General features: G+C 53.1%; 1 pseudogene; it reads right to left on the bottom strand.

The window, feature by feature from the left end:
• Window positions 1-3444: 3444 nt before the first annotated feature.
• Window positions 3445-4997, bottom strand: LOC102134850 (F-box/WD repeat-containing protein 2-like; annotated as a pseudogene).
• Window positions 4998-6827: the final 1830 nt, after the last annotated feature.

A 6827-nucleotide genomic window follows, 5' to 3' on the forward strand; every position in this document is an offset into this window, starting at 1 on the left:
TTTTCTGTCTCTCTCTCTCTGTCCTGGCCACCAGTGCTCTTGACTGCAGTTGCCTAAGGTATTCCCCAGCTTTCTCCTTGCAAAACCCTGCAGGGGGCAGGGGCTACCTGAGCTGGGAGGGCCTGAGCAAGAGGAGGAAGAGCAAGGGGCAAGAAGGGACCAGGAGGGAGAAGCCTTTAGTATTAGCGAACTTACAACACCCTCCAGTTGAGAAACAGCCCTCAAGGAGTGAGTTGACTTGCCCAAGGGCATGCAGCTGGCATCAGGATTCACACCCAGAATGGCATGAAACCACCAGGCCACACGGCCTTGGATAGAAGGAAGGGAGAGTCCCGCTCTCCTTGCAGCTCCCACTCCCCCTATTGCATGCGCGGATGGAACCCCGCGGGGTTGTTCTGGCTGCATATAAAGTCTGCTTGGGCTCTGGGTCTGGGGCAGCTACTGGAGCTGTGGTGCACACTGTGCCTAACTCCCCACCTCATCGTGGAGGCCAAGGTGAGGGGGCTTGGCCAAAAGACGCTTTTATCACCACCCCCAGCTGAGGCCCGGGATTTGGCTCTCTGATGCCAAGAGAGCAAAAGGCATCCTGGAGACAGGTGGTGAGCTCCTAGCCACAGGGATTAGCAGGCTCCTCGTACGAGGGCCTGAGCCGGCTTGGGTTCCATTAGAACAGGCTGGATTAGGGTGGCTGGGGGGATTTGGACAAGGCTGGCAGAGGGAGCAAGCAAGAAACGTGCCACCTTTTTCTCTTCCCCCACCTCTCCCAAGCCCCGATAGTTTCTACGGCCAGAACCACGTCTCCTGGTGGAAGCCCAGAGTCAACAGGCTGGGTCTAGCGCTGCTCCTATCCATTTAACAGTGGGAAGGGTGGGGAGCTTAGCTGGTGCCAGGCCCTGAGCCTGACATTGCAAAGGACGGCGTAAACTGGGTTTGGGAGGTGGATGGGCCCTTCCCTGTTCAGGATGAGCCTGACGGCTCCCAGCACTCAGCAGCCTCCTGCTTGGCGTGACCAAGGCAGCCACTGCCCCTGCCTGGAGGACAGACCATCAGGAAGCGGGGGCAGCAGCTGGGGGACTGGCAGGGGGTCCTCACCTGTAGGAGGGAGGCGCACACACCTGTGAGCAGGGGGCTGGAGGAGAAGGGGAGGGGGGTGGCAGGATTTTAGGCTGATGGAGATTGGGCTCTTGGAGGCGTGGAGAATGGCATTGCTGCTGGGGCATTCCCTGAGAATATGAGAACCAGAGACAGAGCTGAGCAGGTCAAGGAGGGCAGAAGCCAAGAGTTCGGGTTTGGACGCAGGAAAGCAAAGGCTTCATGATTCATGAGCCTGGAGTTGAGGGAAGAGGCCAGGGTGGGAGAGAAAGCTGAGGTGGGATCACCGTGGTGGTGTTTAAAGAGGTAGGACGCAGGAGCTCACTGGGGCTGAGAGTGTGGATAGACAGTGAGGATGGAGCCCCAGGAACCCCAACATGAGAGTCTGAGCAGATGTAAGGAGACTGGGAGGGGGTGGCCGAGGAGTTAGAGGAGAAGAAGGAGAGTAGGCAGCAGAGGGGCCCAGAAACAAAGATGGAGGAAGGAGGGAACATTCACCATAACTTATTCAGCCCCGTGCAGGGTCAGAAGGCCAAAGTGCACCTCGCACAGATGAGAAGAGAGGCAAAGAGGCGGGGCAGCCCCATGGCCATACCGCTCAGACGCCTGTGGCCTAGAAAACCCGTGCAGCCTTCACACCATGTCTGTGATTCAGCGGCAGGTGCTGCCGTTGACAAGCACACAGGAAACTAAAATCCCAGCTGCTGCCTTCATCTTGTGTCCACACTTCTAATCCCAGAGCCAGGCCATTCAGTAGAGCCTCCAGACTAGCCCCCACATCTAACAACCAGACCATTCTAACTGCAAAATTAATTTAAAGCTCTACGTTCCTGGGGTTTGTTTAATGGTTGGACTCAAAGCTTCCGATGCCAGGATTGGGATGTTAGACATATTCCACCCTGTCTTTTGTTGGGAGCGTGTTTTGTGGGTGAACCTGTGCACCTAGCATGGACTCTGGCACAGGGATGTTGAAAAGTTTGGGGTCTGTACCTGGGAAGGCCACCTGATCCCTTCCGGAATGTCCTGTGTGGAGCAACGTGGGGTGTGTGTGCGAAGTAAGCCTCCCAATGCACTCAGCCCTGCCAGCCTGTGCTCTCATGCGCCCTCACACCCCCAAGGGGAGCCATGAGCTCCTCCAGGCAGCAGGGCATGCGTGTGGGCCCCGGCCGTCACCAAGACCCGGGGTCACCTCCCTGCAGGCTTCTCCGTTGGCCCCTGGCCTCCTCACTGCGCTCTCCAGCGCTCAGCTGCCACGTGATCCACTGCACTGGGACCAGCTTTTCCAGCCACGAACACCAGCGGTGCTGCTGCCTCCGCATGGACTGGTGCTGCTGGTGGACCCATCAGCCAAGAAGGAAGCAGGCCAGGCGCAGTGGCTCCTGCCTGTACTCCCAGCACTGTGGGAGGTTGAGGCGGGAGGATCGCTTGAGCCCAGGAGTTTGAGACCAGCCTGAGCAAGATAGCAAGATCCCGTCTCAGCGGATCACGAGGTCAGGAGATCGAGACCATCCTGGCTAACACGGTGAAACCCCGTCTCTACTAAAAAATACAAAAAACTAGCCGGGCGAGGTGGTGGGCGCCTGTAGTCCCAGCTACTCGGGAGGCTGAGGCAGGAGAATGGCGTAAACCCAGGAGGCGGAGCTTGCAATGAGCTGAGATCCGGCCACTGCACTCCAGCCTGGGCGATAGAGCGAGACTCTGTCTCAAAAAGAAAAGAAGATCCCGCCTCTACAAAAAAATACAAAAATTAACCAGGCATGGTGGTGCACGCCTGTGGTTCTAGCTACTCGGGAGGCTGAGGTGGGAGGATCCCCTGAGCCCAGGAGGTCAAGGATGCAGTGAGTTAGGATTGTGCCACTGCACTCCAGCCTGGGCAACAGAGTGAGACCCTATCCCTGCCCCGCCCCCCACCATCTCCCCCCAAAGAAAGAGCAGCCTGGCTAGAACTTCAAGGATGAAGAAAGGGAACAGGGTCTGGATGAAGAGACATTGCCAGACCTCCTCAGAGCTGTACCAGGACAAGCAGTCACCTTTCCAGCCTCCCTGGTCAGGGAGAATGCCTGCTGGGGTCACCCACCCACAGGCCATAGGGCCCTTTTACAGCATCCTGATACAGCTGCTCAGGCTCGATGAAGTAGCACAGAATTTTTACAAAATGTGCAGGACTTCATTTAAAAGGTTGCCCGGAGAAGAAGTCCTGTTGTTCCCTGACCCTGGGACTGTTTTCCTCCGCTGGGCTGCCATGGCAAAGTCCCACAGACAGAGGGTCAAAGAACAGAGTTTTTTTTTTTTTTTATGATGAAAAGCTTTAATAACAGACAATGTGATTTCACAGGCAATCAACTGGCAGATTAACAAATCATTTAACTTTCTTTGTATAAAACCAGTATTCCACCAAGAAAGATGACCCGAAATGGATCCTTTTACAATCACCAACATAACTAAGTACAAATGAAGTCCATGCTGTACCCATTAACATGCTACATGTGTGTCAATAAAACACGCTGTCCCCCACCCCAAGCCCTGGCCTCCTGGCAAACACAGATAAATGATGTGCACTGAGTGATACCATTAGGTGAGAACTTTGGTCCAAGCAGTCAGCTGCCTTAGAGGTTGTACCCAAAACCCACGGCCCTGGCACCCAAAGTCAGTCCGTGGTGGTGGCTCATGGTGTCAGCTGTGTTCCTTCCACACCGGGTGAATACTGTGGTCAGGAATACTGGTGGCAAAGACCAAGCCCACGTCATTGTGCCCATCCGATCCGTTCAGCCAGGACGCATCACCTGCCAGGAAGCTTGAGCCTGTCTTTGATTTCTTGTACCCTGGAAGAGGCCAGCGACTGATCAGGCTCTGTGTCTGCAAGTCCGTGATGTACAGGTGGCAGCCGTCAAACAGTAGGACAACAATATTTCCAAAGTCAAGCAGGGCCACGTTTGCTATCTCAGGAGTTGTGATGACCCTGAGAATATCGTCACTGTTGGCAGAGTCCCGCTGGCAGAGGCCGAGTGCTGAACTACAGACAGTGTATTTGCCATCACCATGAAGTCTTGTCTGCAGGCGGATACTTCTGTCCTCGGAGACAAGACAATGGCTTTAAGGCTTGCAGCTGATTTCTCTCCCATTTGGCCAAATCTTAATCTCATATTTGCCTGCACTTAAGAGGATGTGGTCTTCAGGGTCGTGCAAGAGAGACTTGACTTTGCAGTTCTGCAGAACTACCTTGGTGACCCATGCCGTGTGCCCAGTGGGTGTGCTCAGGCATGCCCCGGTGGATAGAGTCCATCCTCTCACAGTGAAGGCTGCAGAGCCACTCACCAAGATATCACTGTAGTCCACACTAAACACTGCCTGCGTGTGCCTGTGGAAGTGCTGGGTCCTGGTTCCAGAACTCCGTTCCCAGCAAGCACAGTGTTGTCAAAGGAGCCTGTCACAAGCTTCTGTTCACTGAACTTCACCACTGCACAGTGTGGGTCTGGATGCCACAAACGCACTGCCCTGTGCTCACATCCCACAGCTTTGCAGCCCCTGTGGCTGTTTCCCTCAGCTGGGCTGCTGTAACAAAGCCCCACAGACAGAGGGTTACAGAACAGAGATTTATCTTCCCACAGCTCCGGAGGCTGGGCGTCTGCGATCAGGGTGCCAGTGTGGTGGGTTCTGGGGCGGGCCTCTCACTGGCTTGCAGACCATCCTCTTCTCCTTGCATCCTCATGTGGCTTTTTCTTGATGCATGCAGGAGGAGAGAGAGTCCTCTTGTCCTCTGCTCCTGAGGCCACCAGTCCTATCAGATTAGGGCTCCACCCTAGTGACTCATCTAACCTAATCACCTGTTACAGCCCTGCTTTCACAGCACTTACATTGACAGCAGGGCTTCCACGGAAGAATGTGGGGGACACAACTCCCTCCATAGCCCTCTAACTGGGCCTGAGGCATCCGGGGGAAAGAGCAAAGGGCACCCAGTAGAACTGCGGATTGGTGGTTCAGTGCACACTCAGGGCTACAGAGCCCAGGTCTAAATCTTGGCCCCGTCACTTTTTATCAAGGTGACCTTGAGCAAGTCTTTGTACTTTTATTTAGCCTCAGTGTCCACATTTTTTTTTTTTTTTATGAGACAGAGTCTCGCTCTATCACCCAGGCTGGAGTGCAGGGACGCAACCTCTGCCTCCCAGGTTCAAGAGATTCTCCTGCCTCAGCCTCCTGAGTAGCTGGGATTACAGGCACATGCCACCACGCCCAGCTAATTTTTGTATTTTTAGTAGAGACAGGTTTCACCATATTGGCCAGGCTGGTCTCAAACTCCTGACCTAGTGATCCGCCCACCTTACCCTCCCAAAGTGCTGGGATTACAGGTGTGAGCCACTGCGCCCGGCCATCAGTGTCCACATCTTTTAAGTGGAAAACTTGATATGGCAAATTCTAGTGTTTTACAATTTCAATTCAATTTTTGTTTTGTTTTGTTTTTTTGAGACAGAGTCTGGCTCTGTCTCCCAGGCTGGAGTGCAGTGGTGCGATCTTGGTTCACTACAAGCTCCGCCTCCCAGGTTCATGCCATTCTCCCAAGTAGCTGAGACTACAGGTGCCCACCACCACGCCCAGCTCATTTTTTTTTTTTTTTTTTTTTGTATTTTTTTAGTAGAGACAAGGTTTCACCATGTTAGCCAGGATGGTCTTGATCTCCTGACCTCGTGATCCATCTGCCTCGGCCTCCCAAAGTGCTGGGATTACAGGCGTGAGCCATCGCACCCAATCTCAATTCAGTGTTTCTAATCCTAGTGTCTAAGCTTTTGTATATTTCTCTTAAGAGGCTGGTTAGGAACAGAGTAGTAATAAAATTATTACAGTAGGTGATGAGAGCTCTCCTATATATACCTCTCCTTAATTCTCACAATGCCACGCTGAAGTAGGTGTTAGTATTACCCTCATATTGCAGATGAGGAAACTGAAGGGTGGAGAAGCACAATGAGGTAAGGAACCAGACTGCCCAGGATGCAAACATCCAACAGCATGGTGGGTGGGGCTAGTGGAGCTGCTCCTGGCTCCCGGAGCCCAGCTGTTGCTCACTAGGCTGTAAAGATGATATCGTGGATAGAGACTTTCTATCCATTTTCTGTCCAGATGTCATCTGGACAGAAAAGGAAGGGAGACAGTTACAGAGATTGCAATTTGTGTCTATTGAGCCATGTGGTTTTTTGTTCTAGGAGAATTCCAGTTCTGGAATTCCTCTGGAAACAGGTGTTTCTTACCCTGTGTTTTAGTGTGCTACGATTTCCATAACAAAGTACCACAGGCTGGGTGGCTTAAACAACAGACATCTTTTGTCTTGCGATTCAGAACCTAGACGTCCAGCATCAGGTGTCAGCAGCATTGGTTCCCTCTGAGGGTTGGGAGGGAGGGATGTGTCCCGGGCCCTTCTCCTTGGTGTATAGATTCTTCCTGTCTGTCTTCTTCCTGTCTCCACATCGTCTTCTCTCTGTACCTGTCTGTGTCCAAAATTTCCTCTTTTTAAATTTTTTTTCTAGAGACAAGGTCTACTTGCCCAGGCTGGTCTTGAACCCCTGGCCTCAAGAGATCCTCCTGCCTAGGCATCCCAAAGTGGGATTACAGGTACGAGCCACTGAACCCCACCCAAAGTTCCTCTTTTTTTTTTTTTTTGAGATGGAGTCTTGCTCTGTTGCCTAGGCTGGAGTGCAATGGCACAATCTTGGCTCACTGCAACCTCTGCTTCCCGGATTCAAGCC

The sequence above is a fragment of the Macaca fascicularis genome, chromosome 6 (genome assembly GCF_037993035.2).
Source record: "Macaca fascicularis isolate 582-1 chromosome 6, T2T-MFA8v1.1".
In the NCBI taxonomy this organism is placed as follows: domain Eukaryota; kingdom Metazoa; phylum Chordata; class Mammalia; order Primates; family Cercopithecidae; genus Macaca; species Macaca fascicularis.